A 24,466-nucleotide genomic window follows, 5' to 3' on the forward strand; every position below is an offset into this window, starting at 1 on the left:
GGATGAAGAAAGAAGCATGAAGAAAAAAAAATGTATATGGAGTTGCTGACATGAGTGCAATCTACAAAGCCGTTGAGGCTGATCCTCATGGGAGGATTATTGCACCAGGACCCTTAGCACTTTTAAAATGCCATTCAATGCCACGGGCTAGATGTAAACTGCAGATGACCATGTTGTGGTAGTTACCATGGATACCCAAGTGATGTGTGAGCTAACACATAGGCCCAACAGATTCCAAGAAGGCCAGAATCACCAGCGGCACCACCATCGATTGTCAGGTCACCCGGATTCAGCAAATACCAGAGTCCAAAATGATGCAGGTTTATACTGTTAATTTTCAGTTTATCGTTACAGTTGGTGTTATTCCATGTCGGAAGGGACGCAGCTACAGCCAGTGGGGTAACTAGAGACAGGCAGGCAGCTATGTGCAACAAAGGTAGGCGTGTTGTTTTCATATGCAGATCTGAAATATTGTCTTATATGCAAGAGGAGGAGTGATGGGGGTTCAGGCAAAAGCCAGGCTATGGATTGCATTGCTAAATGCTCCATCAGAGTGCAATGGTCGCCTGTCCTTTTTTTAAGTGATGATGTGGGTTTAGCCTGTGCTGTATGTATGTATATATGGGTGGCTGACTGCCACCCACCCAGAAAGTGTATGGGAGGCTGGTTGGCTGCCAGCCTTCCTTCCATTCCTATGAGTAATGTGAGTGCTCATGAAGGGGACATGGTTGGGTCCACCCCTTTCCCGGTTATCCCCTCTAGGCCTTTTGGCTTAGATCAAGTGTAAAAAAAGAAAGGATCTTGCGACAGATCGCATCCTGAGGCACGTTTTTTTTTTTGTGTGAATACTTGCACTTGGGTGACTTGTGAGCACATACTGATACATACGTTCCCTATCTGGGGACCATAAATTAAATGGATTTTTGAGAAAGGGAGCTGATTTGGAAGCTTGCTTCTGTCGCCCTATGCAGTGACCCGATGTGGCAGTATCTTCGGGTAGTGAACAGTGCACCACCCCATTCCAGTGTTAAACAAGAAAGATTCTCATTTAATCCTCCGTGGGTGAGAATTTGAGTTTGAGAATTGGAGACCAAAATGATGAGTTGCACTGACTGGTTTATGAACGTCTATTCATTTAGCGTTTTAATGACCATGTTTGCACACTGATTGGTGTAAAAAAATAAAATAAAACTAAATAATAATAATCTAGCACACCTGTGCAGGTTTGACATGACATGACAGGTAGCTGTCTTGTGGGTGGTGCTGAATCCTGTTAAATGACATGAGGGTCTCATGTCTATACACAAGGGTGTGTCATTGCTGTTGCTTGACCATGCATTGGTTTCTGTGGTCAGTGAATGATAAAAACAAAATTTACCATCCATTGATGGATGGGAAATCCGCCATGAGGCATTTGTTTTTAGAAACTGCTGCTCACAACCAATGTTGCAATGGAGTGTCTCCATCTGCTGGTGGTATTGGAAAGGCATTAGTGCTATGACAGGGTCTGAAGAAGAAGAAGAAGAAGAAGGAAAAAAATATATATAAAAAGAAAAAGAGAGAGAGAGAGAGAGACTGACTTAGTGAGCGAGTGAGTGAGAGAGTGAGAGTGAGTGAGAGTGAATGAGTGAGTGAGTGATTGAGTGAGTGAGTGAGTGAGTGAGAACAAATGAGTTAAAGCAAGTGAGTGAGAGAGATCGAATGAATGAAAGTCTGAATGACAGAAAGAAAAAAGGATGAAGAAAGAAGCATGAAGAAAAAAAAATGTATATGGAGTTGCTGACATGAGTGCAATCTACAAAGCCGTTGAGGCTGATCCTCATGGGAGGATTATTGCACCAGGACCCTTAGCACTTTTAAAATGCCATTCAATGCCACGGGCTAGATGTAAACTGCAGATGACCATGTTGTGGTAGTTACCATGGATACCCAAGTGATGTGTGAGCTAACACATAGGCCCAACAGATTCCAAGAAGGCCAGAATCACCAGCGGCACCACCATCGATTGTCAGGTCACCCGGATTCAGCAAATACCAGAGTCCAAAATGATGCAGGTTTATACTGTTAATTTTCAGTTTATCGTTACAGTTGGTGTTATTCCATGTCGGAAGGGACGCAGCTACAGCCAGTGGGGTAACTAGAGACAGGCAGGCAGCTATGTGCAACAAAGGTAGGCGTGTTGTTTTCATATGCAGATCTGAAATATTGTCTTATATGCAAGAGGAGGAGTGATGGGGGTTCAGGCAAAAGCCAGGCTATGGATTGCATTGCTAAATGCTCCATCAGAGTGCAATGGTCGCCTGTCCTTTTTTTAAGTGATGATGTGGGTTTAGCCTGTGCTGTATGTATGTATGTATGGGTGGCTGACTGCCACCCACCCAGAAAGTGTATGGGAGGCTGGTTGGCTGCCAGCCTTCCTTCCATTCCTATGAGTAATGTGAGTGCTCATGAAGGGGACATGGTTGGGTCCACCCCTTTCCCGGTTATCCCCTCTAGGCCTTTTGGCTTAGATCAAGTGTAAAAAAAGAAAGGATCTTGCGACAGATCGCATCCTGAGGCACGTTTTTTTTTGTGTGAATACTTGCACTTGGGTGACTTGTGAGCACATACTGATACATACGTTCCTTATCTGGGGACCATAAATTAAATGGATTTTTGAGAAAGGGAGCTGATTTGGAAGCTTGCTTCTGTCGCCCTATGCATTGACCCGATGTGGCAGTATCTTCGGGTAGTGAACAGTGCACCACCCCATTCCAGTGTTAAACAAGAAAGATTCTCATTTAATCCTCCGTGGGTGAGAATTTGAGTTTGAGAATTGGAGACCAAAATGATGAGTTGCACTGACTGGTTTATGAACGTCTATTCATTTAGCGTTTTAATGACCATGTTTGCACACTGATTGGTGTAAAAAAATAAAATAAAACTAAATAATAATAATCTAGCACACCTGTGCAGGTTTGACATGACATGACAGGTAGCTGTCTTGTGGGTGGTGCTGAATCCTGTTAAATGACATGAGGGTCTCATGTCTATACACAAGGGTGTGTCATTGCTGTTGCTTGACCATGCATTGGTTTCTGTGGTCAGTGAATGATAAAAACAAAATTTACCATCCATTGATGGATGGGAAATCCGCCATGAGGCATTTGTTTTTAGAAACTGCTGCTCACAACCAATGTTGCAATGGAGTGTCTCCATCTGCTGGTGGTATTGGAAAGGCATTAGTGCTATGACAGGGTCTGAAGAAGAAGAAGAAGAAGAAGGAAAAAAATATATATAAAAAGAAAAAGAGAGAGAGAGAGACTGACTTAGTGAGCGAGTGAGTGAGAGAGTGAGAGTGAGTGAGAGTGAATGAGTGAGTGAGTGATTGAGTGAGTGAGTGAGTGAGTGAGAACAAATGAGTTAAAGCAAGTGAGTGAGAGAGATCGAATGAATGAAAGTCTGAATGACAGAAAGAAAAAAGGATGAAGAAAGAAGCATGAAGAAAAAAAAATGTATATGGAGTTGCTGACATGAGTGCAATCTACAAAGCCGTTGAGGCTGATCCTCATGGGAGGATTATTGCACCAGGACCCTTAGCACTTTTAAAATGCCATTCAATGCCACGGGCTAGATGTAAACTGCAGATGACCATGTTGTGGTAGTTACCATGGATACCCAAGTGATGTGTGAGCTAACACATAGGCCCAACAGATTCCAAGAAGGCCAGAATCACCAGCGGCACCACCATCGATTGTCAGGTCACCCGGATTCAGCAAATACCAGAGTCCAAAATGATGCAGGTTTATACTGTTAATTTTCAGTTTATCGTTACAGTTGGTGTTATTCCATGTCGGAAGGGACGCAGCTACAGCCAGTGGGGTAACTAGAGACAGGCAGGCAGCTATGTGCAACAAAGGTAGGCGTGTTGTTTTCATATGCAGATCTGAAATATTGTCTTATATGCAAGAGGAGGAGTGATGGGGGTTCAGGCAAAAGCCAGGCTATGGATTGCATTGCTAAATGCTCCATCAGAGTGCAATGGTCGCCTGTCCTTTTTTTAAGTGATGATGTGGGTTTAGCCTGTGCTGTATGTATGTATGTATGGGTGGCTGACTGCCACCCACCCCGAGAGTGTATGGGAGTCTGGTTGGCTGCCAGCCTTCCTTCCATTCCTATGAGTAATGTGAGTGCTCATGAAGGGGACATGGTTGGGTCCACCCCTTTCCCGGTTATCCCCTCTAGGCCTTTTGGCTTAGATCAAGTGTAAAAAAAGAAAGGATCTTGCGACAGATCGCATCCTGAGGCACGTTTTTTTTTGTGTGAATACTTGCACTTGGGTGACTTGTGAGCACATACTGTTACATACGTTCCCTATCTGGGGACCATAAATTAAATGGATTTTTGAGAAAGGGAGCTGATTTGGAAGCTTGCTTCTATCGCCCTATGCATTGACCCTATGTGGCAGTATCTTCGGGTAGTGAACAGTGCACCACCCCATTCCAGTGTTAAACAAGAAAGATTCTCATTTAATCCTCCGTGGGTGAGAATTTGAGTTTGAGAATTGGAGACCAAAATGATGAGTTGCACTGACTGGTTTATGAACGTCTATTCATTTAGCGTTTTAATGACCATGTTTGCACACTGATTGGTGTAAAAAAATAAAATAAAACTAAATAATAATAATCTAGCACACCTGTGCAGGTTTGACATGACATGACAGGTAGCTGTCTTGTGGGTGGTGCTGAATCCTGTTAAATGACATGAGGGTCTCATGCCTATACACAAGGGTGTGTCATTGCTGTTGCTTGACCATGCATTGGTTTCTGTGGTCAGTGAATGATAAAAACAAAATTTACCATCCATTGATGGATGGGAAATCCGCCATGAGGCATTTGTTTTTAGAAACTGCTGCTCACAACCAATGTTGCAATGGAGTGTCTCCATCTGCTGGTGGTATTGGAAAGGCATTAGTGCTATGACAGGGTCTGAAGAAGAAGAAGAAGAAGAAGACGGAAAAAAATATATATAAAAAGAAAAAGAGAGAGAGAGAGAGAGACTGACTTAGTGAGCGAGTGAGTGAGAGAGTGAGAGTGAGTGAGAGTGAATGAGTGAGTGAGTGATTGAGTGAGTGAGTGAGTGAGAACAAATGAGTTAAAGCAAGTGAGTGTTACGCCGAGCGCTCCGGGTCCCCGCTCCTCCCCGGAGCGCTCGCTACACTTCCCTCACTGCAGCGCCCCGGTCGGTTCCACGGACCCGGGGCGCTGCGTTACCACCTCCGGCCGGGATGCGATTCGCGATGCGGGTAGCGCCCGCTCGCGATGCGCACCCCGGCTCCCGTACCTTACTCGCTCCCCGTCAGTTCTGTCCCGGCGCGCGCGGCCCCGCTCCCTAGGGCGCGCGCGCGCCGGGTCTTTGCGATTTAAAGGGCCACTGCACCGCTGATTGGTGCAGTGGTTCCAATTAGTGTTTACACCTGTGCACTTCCCTATATCACCTCACTTCCCCTTCACTCCCTCGCCGGATCTTGTTGCCCTAGTGCCAGTGAAAGCGTTCCTTGTGTGTTCCTTGCCTGTGATTCCAGACCTTCTGCCGTTGCCCCTGACTACGATCCTTGCTGCCTGCCCCGACCTTCTGCTACGTCCGACCTTGCTTTTGCCTACTCCCTTGTACCGCGCCTATCTTCAGCAGCCAGAGAGGTTGAGCCGTTGCTAGGGGATACGACCTGGTCACTACCGCCGCAGCAAGACCATCCCGCTTTGCGGCGGGCTCTGGTGAAAACCAGTAGTGACTTAGAACCGATCCTCTAGCACGGTCCACGCCAATCCCTCTCTGGCACAGAGGATCCACTACCTGCCAGCCGGCATCGTGACAGTAGATCCGGCCATGGATCCCGCTGAAGTTCCTCTGCCAGTTGTCGCTGACCTCACCACGGTGGTCGCCCAGCAGTCACAACAGATTGCGCAACAAGGCCAACAGCTGTCTCAACTGACTGTTATGCTACAACAGTTACTACCACAGCTCCAGCAATCATCTCCTCCGCCAGCTCCTGTACCTCCTCCGCAGCGAGTGGCCGCTTCTGGAATACGACTATCCTTGCCGGATAAATTTGATGGGGACTCTAAGTTTTGCCGTGGCTTTCTTTCCCAATGTTCATTACACTTGGAGATGATGTCGGACCAGTTCCCCACTGAAAGGTCTAAGGTGGCTTTCGTAGTCAGCCTGCTGTCTGGAAAAGCCCTGGCTTGGGCCACACCGCTCTGGGACCGCAATGACCCCGTCACTGCCTCTGTACACTCCTTCTTCTCGGAAATTCGAAGTGTCTTTGAGGAACCTGCCCGAGCCTCTTCTGCTGAGACTGCCCTGTTGAACCTGGTCCAGGGTAATTCTTCCGTTGGCGAGTATGCCGTACAGTTCCGTACCCTTGCTTCAGAATTATCCTGGAATAATGAGGCACTCTGCGCGACCTTTAAAAAAGGCCTATCCAGCAACATTAAAGATGTTCTGGCCGCACGAGAAATCCCTGCTAACCTACATGAACTCATCCATCTTGCCACTCGCATTGACATGCGTTTTTCCGAACGGCGTCAGGAGCTCCGCCAGGATATGGACTCTGTTCGCACGAGGCGTTTCTTCTCCCCGGCTCCTCTCTCCTCTGGTCCCCTGCAATCTGTTCCTGTGCCTCCCGCCGTGGAGGCTATGCAGGTCGACCGGTCTCGCCTGACACCCCAAGAGAGGACACGACGCCGCATGGAGAATCTCTGCCTGTACTGTGCTAGTACCGAACACTTCCTGAAGGATTGTCCTATCCGTCCTCCCCGCCTGGAAAGACGTCCGCTGACTCCGCACAAAGGTGAGACAGTCCTTGATGTCTACTCTGCTTCTCCACGTCTTACTGTGCCTGTGCGGATGTCTGCCTCTGCCTTCTCCTTCTCTGCTGTGGCCTTCTTGGACTCTGGATCTGCAGGAAATTTCATCTTAGCCTCTCTCGTCAACAAGTTTAACATCCCGGTGACCAGTCTCGCCAGACCCCTCTACATCAATTGTGTAAACAATGAAAGATTGGACTGTACTATACGTTTTCGCACGGAGCCCCTTCTAATGTGCATCGGATCTCATCACGAGAGGATTGAACTGTTGGTCCTCCCCAATTGCACTTCTGAAATCCTTCTTGGACTTCCCTGGCTTCAACTCCATTCCCCAATCCTGGATTGGTCCACTGGGGAGATCAAGAGTTGGGGGCCCTCTTGTTCCAAGGACTGCTTAAAACCGGTTCCCAGTAAACCTTGCCGTGTCCCTGTGCTTCCTCATGTAACCGGTCTCCCTAAGGCCTATATGGACTTTGCGGACGTTTTTTGCAAAAAACAAGCTGAGACTCTACCTCCTCACAGGCCTTATGATTGTCCCATTGACCTCCTCCCGGGCACTACTCCACCCCGGGGCAGAATCTATCCTCTGTCCGTCCCAGAGACTCTTGCCATGTCTGAATACGTCCAAGAAAATTTAAAAAAGGGCTTTATCCGTAAATCCTCCTCTCCTGCCGGAGCCGGATTTTTCTTTGTGTCCAAAAAAGATGGCTCTCTACGTCCTTGCATTGACTACCGCGGTCTTAATAAAATCACGGTTAAGAACCGCTACCCCCTACCCCTCATCTCTGAACTCTTTGATCGTCTCCAAGGTGCCCATATTTTTACCAAACTGGACTTAAGAGGTGCTTATAATCTCATCCGCATCAGAGAGGGGGATGAATGGAAAACGGCATTTAACACCAGAGATGGACACTTTGAGTATCTGGTCATGCCCTTTGGTCTATGCAACGCCCCTGCCGTCTTCCAAGACTTTGTTAATGAAATTTTTCGTGATCTACTATACTCCTGTGTTGTTGTATATCTGGACGATATCCTGATTTTTTCTGCCAATCTAGAAGAACACCGCCAGCATGTCCGTATGGTTCTTCAGAGACTTCGTGATAATCAACTCTATGCCAAAATAGAGAAATGTCTGTTTGAATGCCAATCTCTTCCTTTTCTAGGATACTTGGTCTCTGGCCAGGGACTACAAATGGACCCAGATAAACTCTCTGCCGTCTTAGATTGGCCACGCCCCTCCGGACTCCGTGCCATCCAACGTTTTTTGGGGTTCGCCAATTATTACAGGCAATTTATTCCACATTTTTCTACCATTGTGGCTCCTATTGTGGCTTTAACAAAAAAAAATGCCGATCCCAAGTCCTGGCCTCCTCAAGCGGAAGACGCCTTTAAACGACTCAAGTCTGCCTTTTCTTCGGCTCCCGTGCTCTCCAGACCTGACCCATCTAAACCCTTCCTATTGGAGGTTGATGCCTCCTCAGTGGGAGCTGGAGCTGTCCTTCTACAAAAAAACTCTTCCGGGCATGCTGTTACTTGTGGTTTTTTTTCCAGGACCTTCTCTCCGGCGGAGAGGAACTACTCCATCGGGGATCGAGAGCTTCTAGCCATTAAATTAGCACTTGAGGAATGGAGGCATCTGCTGGAGGGATCAAGATTTCCAGTTATTATTTACACCGATCACAAGAACCTCTCCTACCTCCAGTCTGCCCAACGGCTGAATCCTCGTCAGGCCAGGTGGTCTCTGTTCTTTGCCCGATTTAATTTTGAAATTCACTTTCGGCCTGCTGATAAAAACATTAGGGCCGATGCTCTCTCTCGTTCCTCAGATGCCTCTGAAATTGAACTCTCTCCTCAACACATCATTCCTCCTGACTGCCTGATTTCCACTTCTCCAGCCTCCATCAGGCAAACTCCTCCAGGAAAGACCTTTGTTTCTCCACGCCAACGCCTTGGGATCCTCAAATGGGGTCACTCCTCCCATCTCGCAGGTCATGCGGGCATCAAGAAATCTGTGCAACTCATCTCTCGCTTCTATTGGTGGCCGACTCTAGAGACTGATGTGGTGGACTTTGTGCGAGCCTGCACTATCTGTGCCCGGGATAAGACTCCTCGCCAGAAGCCCGCTGGTTTTCTTCATCCTCTACCTGTCCCCGAACAACCTTGGTCTCTGATTGGTATGGATTTTATTACTGACTTACCCCCATCCCATGGCAACACTGTTATTTGGGTGGTCGTTGATCGATTCTCCAAAATGGCACATTTCATCCCTCTTCCTGGCCTTCCTTCAGCGCCTCAGTTGGCTAAACAATTTTTTGTACACATTTTTCGTCTTCACGGGTTGCCTACACAGATCGTCTCGGATAGAGGCGTCCAATTTGTGTCTAAATTCTGGAGGGCTCTCTGTAAACAACTCAAGATTAAATTAAATTTTTCTTCTGCATACCATCCTCAATCCAATGGACAAGTAGAGAGAATTAACCAGATCTTGGGTGACTATTTACGACATTTTGTTTCCTCCCGCCAGGATGACTGGGCAGATCTTCTACCTTGGGCCGAATTCTCGTATAATTTCAGAATCTCTGAATCTTCCTCCAAATCTCCGTTTTTCGTGGTGTACGGCCGTCACCCTCTTCCCCCCCTCCCTACCCCCTTGCCCTCTGGTCTGCCCGCTGTGGATGAAATTTCTCGTGATCTTTCCACCATATGGAAAGAGACCCAAAATTCTCTCTTACAGGCTTCTTCTCGCATGAAGAGATTCGCAGATAAGAAAAGAAGAGCTCCTCCCATTTTTTCCCCTGGAGACAAGGTATGGCTCTCCGCTAAATATGTCCGTTTCCGTGTCCCGAGCTATAAGTTGGGACCACGCTATCTTGGTCCTTTTAAAGTTTTGTGTCAAATTAATCCTGTCTCTTACAAACTTCTTCTTCCTCCTTCTCTTCGTATCCCTAATGCCTTTCACGTCTCTCTTCTTAAACCTCTCATCCTCAACCGTTTTTCTCCTAAATCTGTTCCTCCCACTCCTGTTTCCGGCTCCTCGGACATCTTCTCTGTCAAAGAGATTTTGGCCTCTAAAAAGGTCAGGGGAAGAACTTTTTTTTTAGTGGATTGGGAGGGTTGTGGTCCAGAAGAGAGGTCCTGGGAACCTGAGGACAATATCCTGGACAAAAGTCTGATCCTCAGGTTCTCAGGCCCCAAGAAGAGGGGGAGACCCAAGGGGGGGGGTACTGTTACGCCGAGCGCTCCGGGTCCCCGCTCCTCCCCGGAGCGCTCGCTACACTTCCCTCACTGCAGCGCCCCGGTCGGTTCCACGGACCCGGGGCGCTGCGTTACCACCTCCGGCCGGGATGCGATTCGCGATGCGGGTAGCGCCCGCTCGCGATGCGCACCCCGGCTCCCGTACCTTACTCGCTCCCCGTCAGTTCTGTCCCGGCGCGCGCGGCCCCGCTCCCTAGGGCGCGCGCGCGCCGGGTCTTTGCGATTTAAAGGGCCACTGCACCGCTGATTGGTGCAGTGGTTCCAATTAGTGTTTACACCTGTGCACTTCCCTATATCACCTCACTTCCCCTTCACTCCCTCGCCGGATCTTGTTGCCCTAGTGCCAGTGAAAGCGTTCCTTGTGTGTTCCTTGCCTGTGATTCCAGACCTTCTGCCGTTGCCCCTGACTACGATCCTTGCTGCCTGCCCCGACCTTCTGCTACGTCCGACCTTGCTTTTGCCTACTCCCTTGTACCGCGCCTATCTTCAGCAGCCAGAGAGGTTGAGCCGTTGCTAGGGGATACGACCTGGTCACTACCGCCGCAGCAAGACCATCCCGCTTTGCGGCGGGCTCTGGTGAAAACCAGTAGTGACTTAGAACCGATCCTCTAGCACGGTCCACGCCAATCCCTCTCTGGCACAGAGGATCCACTACCTGCCAGCCGGCATCGTGACAGTGAGTGAGAGAGATCGAATGAATGAAAGTCTGAATGACAGAAAGAAAAAAGGATGAAGAAAGAAGCATGAAGAAAAAAAAATGTATATGGAGTTGCTGACATGAGTGCAATCTACAAAGCCGTTGAGGCTGATCCTCATGGGAGGATTATTGCACCAGGACCCTTAGCACTTTTAAAATGCCATTCAATGCCACGGGCTAGATGTAAACTGCAGATGACCATGTTGTGGTAGTTACCATGGATACCCAAGTGATGTGTGAGCTAACACATAGGCCCAACAGATTCCAAGAAGGCCAGAATCACCAGCGGCACCACCATCGATTGTCAGGTCACCCGGATTCAGCAAATACCAGAGTCCAAAATGATGCAGGTTTATACTGTTAATTTTCAGTTTATCGTTACAGATGGTGTTATTCCATGTCGGAAGGGACGCAGCTACAGCCAGTGGGGTAACTAGAGACAGGCAGGCAGCTATGTACAACAAAGGTAGGCGTGTTGTTTTCATATGCAGATCTGAAATATTGTCTTATATGCAAGAGGAGGAGTGATGGGGGTTCAGGCAAAAGCCAGGCTATGGATTGCATTGCTAAATGCTCCATCAGAGTGCAATGGTCGCCTGTCCTTTTTTTAAGTGATGATGTGGGTTTAGCCTGTGCTGTATGTATGTATGTATGGGTGGCTGACTGCCACCCACCCAGAGAGTGTATGGGAGTCTGGTTGGCTGCCAGCCTTCCTTCCATTCCTATGAGTAATGTGAGTGCTCATGAAGGGGACATGGTTGGGTCCACCCCTTTCCCGGTTATCCCCTCTAGGCCTTTTGGCTTAGATCAAGTGTAAAAAAAGAAAGGATCTTGCGACAGATCGCATCCTGAGGCACGTTTTTTTTTGTGTGAATACTTGCACTTGGGTGACTTGTGAGCACATACTGATACATACGTTCCCTATCTGGGGACCATAAATTAAATGGATTTTTGAGAAAGGGAGCTGATTTGGAAGCTTGCTTCTGTCGCCCTATGCATTGACCCGATGTGGCAGTATCTTCGGGTAGTGAACAGTGCACCACCCCATTCCAGTGTTAAACAAGAAAGATTCTCATTTAATCCTCCGTGGGTGAGAATTTGAGTTTGAGAATTGGAGACCAAAATGATGAGTTGCACTGACTGGTTTATGAACGTCTATTCATTTAGCGTTTTAATGACCATGTTTGCACACTGATTGGTGTAAAAAAATAAAATAAAACTAAATAATAATAATCTAGCACACCTGTGCAGGTTTGACATGACATGACAGGTAGCTGTCTTGTGGGTGGTGCTGAATCCTGTTAAATGACATGAGGGTCTCATGCCTATACACAAGGGTGTGTCATTGCTGTTGCTTGACCATGCATTGGTTTCTGTGGTCAGTGAATGATAAAAACAAAATTTACCATCCATTGATGGATGGGAAATCCGCCATGAGGCATTTGTTTTTAGAAACTGCTGCTCACAACCAATGTTGCAATGGAGTGTCTCCATCTGCTGGTGGTATTGGAAAGGCATTAGTGCTATGACAGGGTCTGAAGAAGAAGAAGAAGAAGAAGACGGAAAAAAATATAAATAAAAAGAAAAAGAGAGAGAGAGAGAGAGACTGACTTAGTGAGCGAGTGAGTGAGAGAGTGAGAGTGAGTGAGAGTGAATGAGTGAGTGAGTGATTGAGTGAGTGAGTGAGTGAGTGAGAACAAATGAGTTAAAGCAAGTGAGTGAGAGAGATCGAATGAATGAAAGTCTGAATGACAGAAAGAAAAAAGGATGAAGAAAGAAGCATGAAGAAAAAAAAATGTATATGGAGTTGCTGACATGAGTGCAATCTACAAAGCCGTTGAGGCTGATCCTCATGGGAGGATTATTGCACCAGGACCCTTAGCACTTTTAAAATGCCATTCAATGCCACGGGCTAGATGTAAACTGCAGATGACCATGTTGTGGTAGTTACCATGGATACCCAAGTGATGTGTGAGCTAACACATAGGCCCAACAGATTCCAAGAAGGCCAGAATCACCAGCGGCACCTCCATCGATTGTCAGGTCACCCGGATTCAGCAAATACCAGAGTCCAAAATGATGCAGGTTTATACTGTTAATTTTCAGTTTATCGTTACAGTTGGTGTTATTCCATGTCGGAAGGGACGCAGCTACAGCCAGTGGGGTAACTAGAGACAGGCAGGCAGCTATGTGCAACAAAGGTAGGCGTGTTGTTTTCATATGCAGATCTGAAATATTGTCTTATATGCAAGAGGAGGAGTGATGGGGGTTCAGGCAAAAGCCAGGCTATGGATTGCATTGCTAAATGCTCCATCAGAGTGCAATGGTCGCCTGTCCTTTTTTTAAGTGATGATGTGGGTTTAGCCTGTGCTGTATGTATGTATGGGTGGCTGACTGCCACCCACCCAGAAAGTGTATGGGAGGCTGGTTGGCTGCCAGCCTTCCTTCCATTCCTATGAGTAATGTGAGTGCTCATGAAGGGGACATGGTTGGGTCCACCCCTTTCCCGGTTATCCCCTCTAGGCCTTTTGGCTTAGATCAAGTGTAAAAAAAGAAAGGATCTTGCGACAGATCGCATCCTGAGGCACGTTTTTTTTTGTGTGAATACTTGCACTTGGGTGACTTGTGAGCACATACTGATACATACGTTCCCTATCTGGGGACCATAAATTAAATGGATTTTTGAGAAAGGGAGCTGATTTGGAAGCTTGCTTCTGTCGCCCTATGCATTGACCCGATGTGGCAGTATCTTCGGGTAGTGAACAGTGCACCACCCCATTCCAGTGTTAAACAAGAAAGATTCTCATTTAATCCTCCGTGGGTGAGAATTTGAGTTTGAGAATTGGAGACCAAAATGATGAGTTGCACTGACTGGTTTATGAACGTCTATTCATTTAGCGTTTTAATGACCATGTTTGCACACTGATTGGTGTAAAAAAATAAAATAAAACTAAATAATAATAATCTAGCACACCTGTGCAGGTTTGACATGACATGACAGGTAGCTGTCTTGTGGGTGGTGCTGAATCCTGTTAAATGACATGAGGGTCTCATGCCTATACACAAGGGTGTGTCATTGCTGTTGCTTGACCATGCATTGGTTTCTGTGGTCAGTGAATGATAAAAACAAAATTTACCATCCATTGATGGATGGGAAATCCGCCATGAGGCATTTGTTTTTAGAAACTGCTGCTCACAACCAATGTTGCAATGGAGTGTCTCCATCTGCTGGTGGTATTGGAAAGGCATTAGTGCTATGACAGGGTCTGAAGAAGAAGAAGAAGAAGAAGAAGAAGAAGAAGACGGAAAAAAATATATATAAAAAGAAAAAGAGAGAGAGAGAGAGAGACTGACTTAGTGAGCGAGTGAGTGAGAGAGTGAGAGTGAGTGAGAGTGAATGAGTGAGTGAGTGATTGAGTGAGTGAGTGAGTGAGAACAAATGAGTTAAAGCAAGTGAGTGAGAGAGATCGAATGAATGAAAGTCTGAATGACAGAAAGAAAAAAGGATGAAGAAAGAAGCATGAAGAAAAAAAAATGTATATGGAGTTGCTGACATGAGTGCAATCTACAAAGCCGTTGAGGCTGATCCTCATGGGAGGATTATTGCACCAGGACCCTTAGCACTTTTAAAATGCCATTCAATGCCACGGGCTAGATGTAAACTGCAGATGACCATGTTGTGGTAGTTACCATGGATACCCAAGTGATGTGTGAGCTAACACATAGGCCCAACAGATTCCAAGAAGGCCAGAATCACCAGCGGCACCACCATCGATTGTCAGGTCACCCGGATTCAGCAAATACCAGAGTCCAAAATGATGCAGGTTTATACTGTTAATTTTCAGTTTATCGTTACAGTTGGTGTTATTCCATGTCGGAAGGGACGCAGCTACAGCCAGTGGGGTAACTAGAGACAGGCAGGCAGCTATGTGCAACAAAGGTAGGCGTGTTGTTTTCATATGCAGATCTGAAATATTGTCTTATATGCAAGAGGAGGAGTGATGGGGGTTCAGGCAAAAGCCAGGCTATGGATTGCATTGCTAAATGCTCCATCAGAGTGCAATGGTCGTCTGTCCTTTTTTTAAGTGATGATGCGGGTTTAGCCTGTGCTGTATGTATGTATGTATGGGTGGCTGACTGCCACCCACCCAGAGAGTGTATGGGAGTCTGGTTGGCTGCCAGCCTTCCTTCCATTCCTATGAGTAATGTGAGTGCTCATGAAGGGGACATGGTTGGGTCCACCCCTTTCCCGGTTATCCCCTCTAGGCCTTTTGGCTTAGATCAAGTGTAAAAAAAGAAAGGATCTTGCGACAGATCGCATCCTGAGGCACGTTTTTTTTTGTGTGAATACTTGCACTTGGGTGACTTGTGAGCACATACTGATACATACGTTCCCTATCTGGGGACCATAAATTAAATGGATTTTTGAGAAAGGGAGCTGATTTGGAAGCTTGCTTCTGTCGCCCTATGCATTGACCCGATGTGGCAGTATCTTCGGGTAGTGAACAGTGCACCACCCCATTCCAGTGTTAAACAAGAAAGATTCTCATTTAATCCTCCGTGGGTGAGAATTTGAGTTTGAGAATTGGAGACCAAAATGATGAGTTGCACTGACTGGTTTATGAACGTCTATTCATTTAGCGTTTTAATGACCATGTTTGCACACTGATTGGTGTAAAAAAATAAAATAAAACTAAATAATAATAATCTAGCACACCTGTGCAGGTTTGACATGACATGACAGGTAGCTGTCTTGTGGGTGGTGCTGAATCCTGTTAAATGACATGAGGGTCTCATGCCTATACACAAGGGTGTGTCATTGCTGTTGCTTGACCATGCATTGGTTTCTGTGGTCAGTGAATGATAAAAACAAAATTTACCATCCATTGATGGATGGGAAATCCGCCATGAGGCATTTGTTTTTAGAAACTGCTGCTCACAACCAATGTTGCAATGGAGTGTCTCCATCTGCTGGTGGTATTGGAAAGGCATTAGTGCTATGACAGGGTCTGAAGAAGAAGAAGAAGAAGAAGACGGAAAAAAATATATATAAAAAGAAAAAGAGAGAGAGAGAGAGAGACTGACTTAGTGAGCGAGTGAGTGAGAGAGTGAGAGTGAGTGAGAGTGAATGAGTGAGTGAGTGATTGAGTGAGTGAGTGAGTGAGTGAGAACAAATGAGTTAAAGCAAGTGAGTGAGAGAGATCGAATGAATGAAAGTCTGAATGACAGAAAGAAAAAAGGATGAAGAAAGAAGCATGAAGAAAAAAAAATGTATATGGAGTTGCTGACATGAGTGCAATCTACAAAGACGTTGAGGCTGATCCTCATGGGAGGATTATTGCACCAGGACCCTTAGCACTTTTAAAATGCCATTCAATGCCACGGGCTAGATGTAAACTGCAGATGACCATGTTGTGGTAGTTACCATGGATACCCAAGTGATGTGTGAGCTAACACATAGGCCCAACAGATTCCAAGAAGGCCAGAATCACCAGCGGCACCACCATCGATTGTCAGGTCACCCGGATTCAGCAAATACCAGAGTCCAAAATGATGCAGGTTTAAACTGTTAATTTTCAGTTTATCGTTACAGTTGGTGTTATTCCATGTCGGAAGGGACGCAGCTACAGCCAGTGGGGTAACTAGAGACAGGCAGGCAGCTATGTGCAACAAAGGTAGGTGTGTTGTTTTCATATGCAGATCTGAAATATTGTCTTATATGCAACAGGAGGAGTGATGGGGGTTCAGGCAAAAGCCAGGCTATGGATTGCATTGCTAAATGCTCCATCAGAGTGCAATGGTCGCCTGTCCTTTTTTTAAGTGATGATGTGGGTTTAGCCTGTGCTGTATGTATGTATGTATGGGTGGCTGACTGCCACCCACCCAGAGAGTGTATGGGAGTCTGGTTGGCTGCCAGCCTTCCTTCCATTCCTATGAGTAATGTGAGTGCTCATGAAGGGGACATGGTTGGGTCCACCCCTTTCCCGGTTATCCTCTCTAGGCCTTTTGGCTTAGATCAAGTGTAAAAAAAGAAAGGATCTTGCGACAGATCGCATCCTGAGGCACGTTTTTTTTTGTGTGAATACTTGCACTTGGGTGACTTGTGAGCACATACTGATACATACGTTCCCTATCTGGGGACCATAAATTAAATGGATTTTTGAGAAAGGGAGCTGATTTGGAAGCTTGCTTCTGTCGCCCTATGCATTGACCCGATGTGGCAGTATCTTCGGGTAGTGAACAGTGCACCACCCCATTCCAGTGTTAAACAAGAAAGATTCTCGTTTAATCCTCCGTGGGTGAGAATTTGAGTTTGAGAATTGGAGACCAAAATGATGAGTTGCACTGACTGGTTTATGAACGTCTATTCATTTAGCGTTTTAATGACCATGTTTGCACACTGATTGGTGTAAAAAAATAAAATAAAACTAAATAATAATAATCTAGCACACCTGTGCAGGTTTGACATGACATGACAGGTAGCTGTCTTGTGGGTGGTGCTGAATCCTGTTAAATGACATGAGGGTCTCATGCCTATACACAAGGGTGTGTCATTGCTGTTGCTTGACCATGCATTGGTTTCTGTGGTCAGTGAATGATAAAAACAAAATTTACCATCCATTGATGGATGGGAAATCCGCCATGAGGCATTTGTTTTTAGAAACTGCTGCTCACAACCAATGTTGCAATGGAGTGTCTCCATCTGCTGGTGGTATTGGAAAGGCATTAGTGCTATGACAGGGTCTGAAGAAGAAGAAGACGGAAAAAAATATATATAAAAAGAAAAAGAGAGAGAGAGAGAGAGACTGACTTAGTGAGCGAGAGAGTGAGAGAGTGAGAGAGTGAGAGAGTGAGAGTGAGTGAGAGTGAGTGAGTGAGTGATTGAGTGAGTGAGTGAGTGAGAACAAATGAGTTAAAGCAAGTGAGTGAGAGAGATCGAATGAATGAAAGTCTGAATGACAGAAAGAAAAAAGGATGAAGAAAGAAGCATGAAGAAAAAAAAATGTATATGGAGTTGCTGACATGAGTGCAATCTACAAAGCCGTTGAGGCTGATCCTCATGGGAGGATTATTGCACCAGGACCCTTAGCAATTTTAAAATGCCATTCAATGCCACGGGCTAGATGTAAACTGCAGATGACCATGTTGTGGTAGTTACCATGGATACCCAAGTGATGTGTGAGCTAACACATAGGCCCAACAGATTCCAAGAAGGCCAGAATCACCAGCGGCACCACCATCGATTGTCAGGTCACCCGGATTCAGCAAATACCAGAGTCCAAAATGATGCAGGTTTATACTGTTAATTTTCAGTTTATCGTTACAGTTGGTGTTATTCCATGTCGGAAGGGACGCAGCTACAGCCAGTGGGGTAACTAGAGACAGGCAGGCAGCTATGTGCAAAAAAGGTAGGCGTGTTGTTTTCATATGCAGATCTGAAATATTGTCTTATATGCAAGAGGAGGAGTGATGGGGGTTCAGGCAAAAGCCAGGCTATGGATTGCATTGCTAAATGCTCCATCAGAGTGCAATGGTCGCCTGTCCTTTTTTTAAGTGATGATGTGGGTTTAGCCTGTGCTGTATGTATGTATGTATGGGTGGCTGACTGCCACCCACCCAGAGAGTGTATGGGAGTCTGGTTGGCTGCCAGCCTTCCTTCCATTCCTATGAGTAATGTGAGTGCTCATGAAGGGGACATGGTTGGGTCCACCCCTTTCCCGGTTATCCCCTCTAGGCCTTTTGGCTTAGATCAAGTGTAAAAAAAGAAAGGATCTTGCGACAGATCGCATCCTGAGGCACGTTTTTTTTTGTGTGAATACTTGCACTTGGGTGACTTGTGAGCACATACTGATACATACGTTCCCTATCTGGGGACCATAAATTAAATGGATTTTTGAGAAAGGGAGCTGATTTGGAAGCTTGCTTCTGTCGCCCTATGCATTGACCCGATGTGGCAGTATCTTCGGGTAGTGAACAGTGCACCACCCCATTCCAGTGTTAAACAAGAAAGATTCTCATTTAATCCTCCGTGGGTGAGAATTTGAGTTTGAGAATTGGAGACCAAAATGATGAGTTGCACTGACTGGTTTATGAATGTCTATTCATTTAGCGTTTTAATGACCATGTTTGCACACTGATTGGTGTAAAAAAATAAAATAAAACTAAATAATAATAATCTAGCACACCTGTGCAGGTTTGACATGACATGACAGGTAGCTGTCTTGTGGGTGGTGCTGAATCCTGTTAAATGACATGAGGGTCTCATGCCTATACACAAGGGTGTGTCATTGCTGTTGCTTGACCATGCATTGGTTTCTGTGGTCAGTGAATGATAAAAACAAAATTTACCATCCATTGATGGATGGGAAATCCGCCATGAGGCATTTGTTTTTAGAAACTGCTGCTCACAACCAATGTTGCAATGGAGTGTCTCCATCTGCTGGTGGTATTGGAAAGGCATTAGTGCTATGACAGGGTCTGAAGAAGAAGAAGAAGAAGAAGAAGACGGAAAAAAATATATATAAAAAGAAAAAGAGAGAGAGAGAGAGAGACTGACTTAGTGAGCGAGTGAGTGAGAGAGTGAGAGTGAGTGAGAGTGAATGAGTGAGTGAGTGATTGAGTGAGTGAGTGAGTGAGAACAAATGAGTTAAAGCAAGTGAGTGAGAGAGATCGAATGAATGAAAGTCTGAATGACAGAAAGAAAAAAGGATGAAGAAAGAAGCATGAAGAAAAAAAATGTATATGGAGTTGCTGACATGAGTGCAATCTACAAAGCCGTTAAGGCTGATCCTCATGGGAGGATTATTGCACCAGGACCCTTAGCACTTTTACAATGCCATTCAATGCCACGGGCTAGATGTAAACTGCAGATGACCATGTTGTGGTAGTTACCATGGATACCCAAGTGATGTGTGAGCTAACACATAGGCCCAACAGATTCCAAGAAGGCCAGAATCACCAGCGGCACCACCATCGATTGTCAGGTCACCCGGATTCAGCAAATACCAGAGTCCAAAATGATGCAGGTTTATACTGTTAATTTTCAGTTTATCGTTACAGTTGGTGTTATTCCATGTCGGAAGGGACGCAGCTACAGCCAGTGGGGTAACTAGAGACAGGCAGGCAGCTATGTGCAACAAAGGTAGGCGTGTTGTTTTCATATGCAGATCTGAAATATTGTCTTATATGCAAGAGGAGGAGTGATGGGGGTTCAGGCAAAAGCCAGGCTATGGATTGCATTGCTAAATGCTCCATCAGAGTGCAATGGTCGCCTGTCCTTTTTTTAAGAGATGATGTGGGTTTAGCCTGTGCTGTATGTATGTATGTATGGGTGGCTGACTGCCACCCACCCAGAGAGTGTATGGGAGTCTGGTTGGCTGCCAGCCTTCCTTCCATTCCTATGAGTAATGTGAGTGCTCATGAAGGGGACATGGTTGGGTCCACCCCTTTCCCGGTTATCCCCTCTAGGCCTTTTGGCTTAGATCAAGTGTAAAAAAAGAAAGGATCTTGCGACAGATCGCATCCTGAGGCACGTTTTTTTTTGTGTGAATACTTGCACTTGGGTGACTTGTGAGCACTTACTGATACATACGTTCCCTATCTGGGGACCATAAATTAAATGGATTTTTGAGAAAGGGAGCTGATTTGGAAGCTTGCTTCTGTCGCCCTATGCATTGACCCGATGTGGCAGTATCTTCGGGTAGTGAACAGTGCACCACCCCATTCCAGTGTTAAACAAGAAAGATTCTCATTTAATCCTCCGTGGGTGAGAATTTGAGTTTGAGAATTGGAGACCAAAATGATGAGTTGCACTGACTGGTTTATGAACGTCTATTCATTTAGCGTTTTAATGACCATGTTTGCACACTGATTGGTGTAAAAAAATAAAATAAAACTAAATAATAATAATCTAGCACACCTGTGCAGGTTTGACATGACATGACAGGTAGCTGTCTTGTGGGTGGTGCTGAATCCTGTTAAATGACATGAGGGTCTCATGCCTATACACAAGGGTGTGTCATTGCTGTTGCTTGACCATGCATTGGTTTCTGTGGTCAGTGAATGATAAAAACAAAATTTACCATCCATTGATGGATGGGAAATCCGCCATGAGGCATTTGTTTTTAGAAACTGCTGCTCACAACCAATGTTGCAATGGAGTGTCTCCATCTGCTGGTGGTATTGGAAAGGCATTAGTGCTATGACAGGGTCTGAAGAAGAAGAAGAAGAAGACGGAAAAAAATATATATAAAAAGAAAAAGAGAGAGAGAGAGACTGACTTAGTGAGCGAGTGAGTGAGAGAGTAAGAGTGAGTGAGAGTGAATGAGTGAGTGAGTGATTGAGTGAGTGAGTGAGTGAGTGAGAACAAATGAGTTAAAGCAAGTGAGTGAGAGAGATCGAATGAATGAAAGTCTGAATGACAGAAAGAAAAAAGGATGAAGAAAGAAGCATGAAGAAAAAAAAATGTATATGGAGTTGCTGACATGAGTGCAATCTACAAAGCCGTTGAGGCTGATCCTCATGGGAGGATTATTGCACCAGGACCCTTAGCACTTTTAAAATGCCATTCAATGCCACGGGCTAGATGTAAACTGCAGATGACCATGTTGTGGTAGTTACCATGGATACCCAAGTGATGTGTGAGCTAACACATAGGCCCAACAGATTCCAAGAAGGCCAGAATCACCAGCGGCACCACCATCGATTGTCAGGTCACCCGGATTCAGCAAATACCAGAGTCCAAAATGATGCAGGTTTATACTGTTAATTTTCAGTTTATCGTTACAGTTGGTGTTATTCCATGTCGGAAGGGACGCAGCTACAGCCAGTGGGGTAACTAGAGACAGGCAGGCAGCTATGTGCAACAAAGGTAGGCGTGTTGTTTTCATATGCAGATCTGAAATATTGTCTTATATGCAAGAGGAGGAGTGATGGGGGTTCAGGCAAAAGCCAGGCTATGGATTGCATTGCTAAATGCTCCATCAGAGTGCAATGGTCGCCTGTCCTTTTTTTAAGTGATGATGTGGGTTTAGCCTGTGCTGTATGTATGTATGTATGGGTGGCTGACTGCCACCCACCCAGAGAGTGTATGGGAGTCTGGTTGGCTGCCAGCCTTCCTTCCATTCCTATGAGTAATGTGAGTGCTCATGAAGGGGACATGGTTGGGTCCACCCCTTTCCCGGTTATCCCCTCTAGGCCTTTTGGCTTAGATCAAGTGTAAAAAAAGAAAGGATCTTGCGACAGATCGCATCCTGAGGCACGTTTTTTTTTTGTGTGAATACTTGCACTTGGGTGACTTGTGAGCACATACTGATACATACGTTCCCTATCTGGGGACCATAAATTAAATGGATTTTTGAGAAAGGGAGCTGATTTGGAAGCTTGCTTCTGTCGCCCTATGCATTGACCCGATGTGGCAGTATCTTCGGGTAGTGAACAGTGCACCACCCCATTCCAGTGTTAAACAAGAAAGATTCTCATTTAATCCTCCGTGGGTGAGAATTTGAGTTTGAGAATTGGAGACCAAAATGATGAGTTGCACTGACTGGTTTATGAACGTCTATTCATTTAGCGTTTTAATGACCATGTTTGCACACTGATTGGTGTAAAAAAATAAAATAAAACTAAATAATAATAATCTAGCACACCTGTGCAGGTTTGACATGACATGACAGGTAGCTGTCTTGTGGGTGGTGCTGAATCCTGTTAAATGACATGAGGGTCTCATGCCTATACACAAGGGTGTGTCATTGCTGTTGCTTGACCATGCATTGGTTTCTGTGGTCAGTGAATGATAAAAACAAAATTTACCATCCATTGATGGATGGGAAATCCGCCATGAGGCATTTGTTTTTAGAAACTGCTGCTCACAACCAATGTTGCAATGGAGTGTCTCCATCTGCTGGTGGTATTGGAAAGGCATTAGTGCTATGACAGGGTCTGAAGAAGAAGAAGAAGAAGAAGAAGAAGACGGAAAAAAATATATATAAAAAGAAAAAGAGAGAGAGAGAGAGAGACTGACTTAGTGAGCAAGTGAGTGAGAGAGTGAGAGTGAGTGAGAGTGAATGAGTGAGTGAGTGATTGAGTGAGTGAGTGAGTGAGTGAGAACAAATGAGTTAAAGCAAGTGAGTGAGAGAGATCGAATGAATGAAAGTCTGAATGACAGAAAGAAAAAAGGATGAAGAAAGAAGCATGAAGAAAAAAAAATGTATATGGAGTTGCTGACATGAGTGCAATCTACAAAGCCGTTGAGGCTGATCCTCATGGGAGGATTATTGCACCAGGACCCTTAGCACTTTTAAAATGCCATTCAATGCCACGGGCTAGATGTAAACTGCAGATGACCATGTTGTGGTAGTTACCATGGATACCCAAGTGATGTGTGAGCTAACACATAGGCCCAACAGATTCCAAGAAGGCCAGAATCACCAGCGGCACCACCATCGATTGTCAGGTCACCCGGATTCAGCAAATACCAGAGTCCAAAATGATGCAGGTTTATACTGTTAATTTTCAGTTTATCGTTACAGTTGGTGTTATTCCATGTCGGAAGGGACGCAGCTACAGCCAGTGGGGTAACTAGAGACAGGCAGGCAGCTATGTGCAACAAAGGTAGGCGTGTTGTTTTCATATGCAGATCTGAAATATTGTCTTATATGCAAGAGGAGGAGTGATGGGGGTTCAGGCAAAAGCCAGGCTATGGATTGCATTGCTAAATGCTCCATCAGAGTGCAATGGTCGCCTGTCCTTTTTTTAAGTGATGATGTGGGTTTAGCCTGTGCTGTATGTATGTATGTATGGGTGGCTGACTGCCACCCACCCAGAGAGTGTATGGGAGTCTGGTTACATAGTTACATAGTTAGTACGGTCGAAAAAAGACATATGTCCATCAAGTTCAACCAGGGAATTAAGGGGTAGGGGTGTGGCGCGATATTGGGGAAGGGATGAGATTTTATATTTCTTCATAAGCATTAATCTTATTTTGTTCCAGGAATGTATCTAATCCTGTTTTAAAGCTGTTAATTGTTCCTGCTGTGACCAGTTCCTGAGGTAGACCGTTCCATAAATTCACAGTCCTCACGGTAAAGAAGGCGTGTCGCCCCTTGAGACTAAACTTTTTTTTCTCCAGACGGAGGGAGTGCCCCCTCGTCCTTTGGGGGGGTTTAACCTGGAACAGTTTTTCTCCATATTTTTTGTATGGGCCATTAATATACTTATATACGTTTATCATATCCCCCCTTAAACGTCTCTTCTCAAGACTAAACAATTGTAACTCCTTTAATCGCTCCTCATAGCTAAGATGTTCCATGCCCCATATTAGTTTAGTCGCGCGTCTCTGCACCCTTTCCAACTCCGCAGTGTCCCTTTTATGGACAGGTGACCAAAACTGAACAGCATATTCCAGGTGAGGCCGTACCAATGCTTTATAAAGGGGGAGTATTATGTCCCTGTCCCTTGAGTCCATGCCTCTTTTGATACATGACAATATCCTGCCGGCTTTGGAAGCAGCAGCCTGACATTGCATGCTATTCTGTAGTCTGTGATCTACAAGTACACCCAGATCCTTCTCTACCAGTGACTCTGCCAGTTTAATCCCCCCTAAGACATACGATGCATGCAGGTTATTAGTACCCAGATGCATAACTTTACATTTATCCACATTGAA

The 24,466-nt window shown here is 45.6% G+C and overlaps 10 pseudogenes; all 10 read left to right on the forward strand.

Moving 5' to 3' along the window:
* Positions 1-751: 751 nt before the first annotated feature.
* Positions 752-1,017, forward strand: LOC130289805 (U2 spliceosomal RNA; annotated as a pseudogene).
* Positions 1,018-2,485: 1,468 nt separating this feature from the next.
* LOC130289212 (U2 spliceosomal RNA) lies at positions 2,486-2,749 on the forward strand (annotated as a pseudogene).
* Positions 2,750-4,213: 1,464 nt separating this feature from the next.
* On the forward strand, positions 4,214-4,477 carry LOC130289710 (U2 spliceosomal RNA; annotated as a pseudogene).
* Positions 4,478-11,581: 7,104 nt separating this feature from the next.
* On the forward strand, positions 11,582-11,845 carry LOC130287538 (U2 spliceosomal RNA; annotated as a pseudogene).
* Positions 11,846-13,312: 1,467 nt separating this feature from the next.
* On the forward strand, positions 13,313-13,576 carry LOC130287539 (U2 spliceosomal RNA; annotated as a pseudogene).
* Positions 13,577-15,055: 1,479 nt separating this feature from the next.
* Positions 15,056-15,319, forward strand: LOC130287540 (U2 spliceosomal RNA; annotated as a pseudogene).
* A 1,471-nt stretch (positions 15,320-16,790) lies between these two features.
* LOC130289207 (U2 spliceosomal RNA) lies at positions 16,791-17,054 on the forward strand (annotated as a pseudogene).
* Positions 17,055-18,524: 1,470 nt separating this feature from the next.
* Positions 18,525-18,788, forward strand: LOC130287541 (U2 spliceosomal RNA; annotated as a pseudogene).
* A 1,469-nt stretch (positions 18,789-20,257) lies between these two features.
* Positions 20,258-20,521, forward strand: LOC130290074 (U2 spliceosomal RNA; annotated as a pseudogene).
* A 1,464-nt stretch (positions 20,522-21,985) lies between these two features.
* Positions 21,986-22,250, forward strand: LOC130288160 (U2 spliceosomal RNA; annotated as a pseudogene).
* Positions 22,251-24,466: the final 2,216 nt, after the last annotated feature.

Source organism: Hyla sarda, chromosome 8 (assembly GCF_029499605.1).
Source record: "Hyla sarda isolate aHylSar1 chromosome 8, aHylSar1.hap1, whole genome shotgun sequence".
Taxonomy (NCBI): domain Eukaryota; kingdom Metazoa; phylum Chordata; class Amphibia; order Anura; family Hylidae; genus Hyla; species Hyla sarda.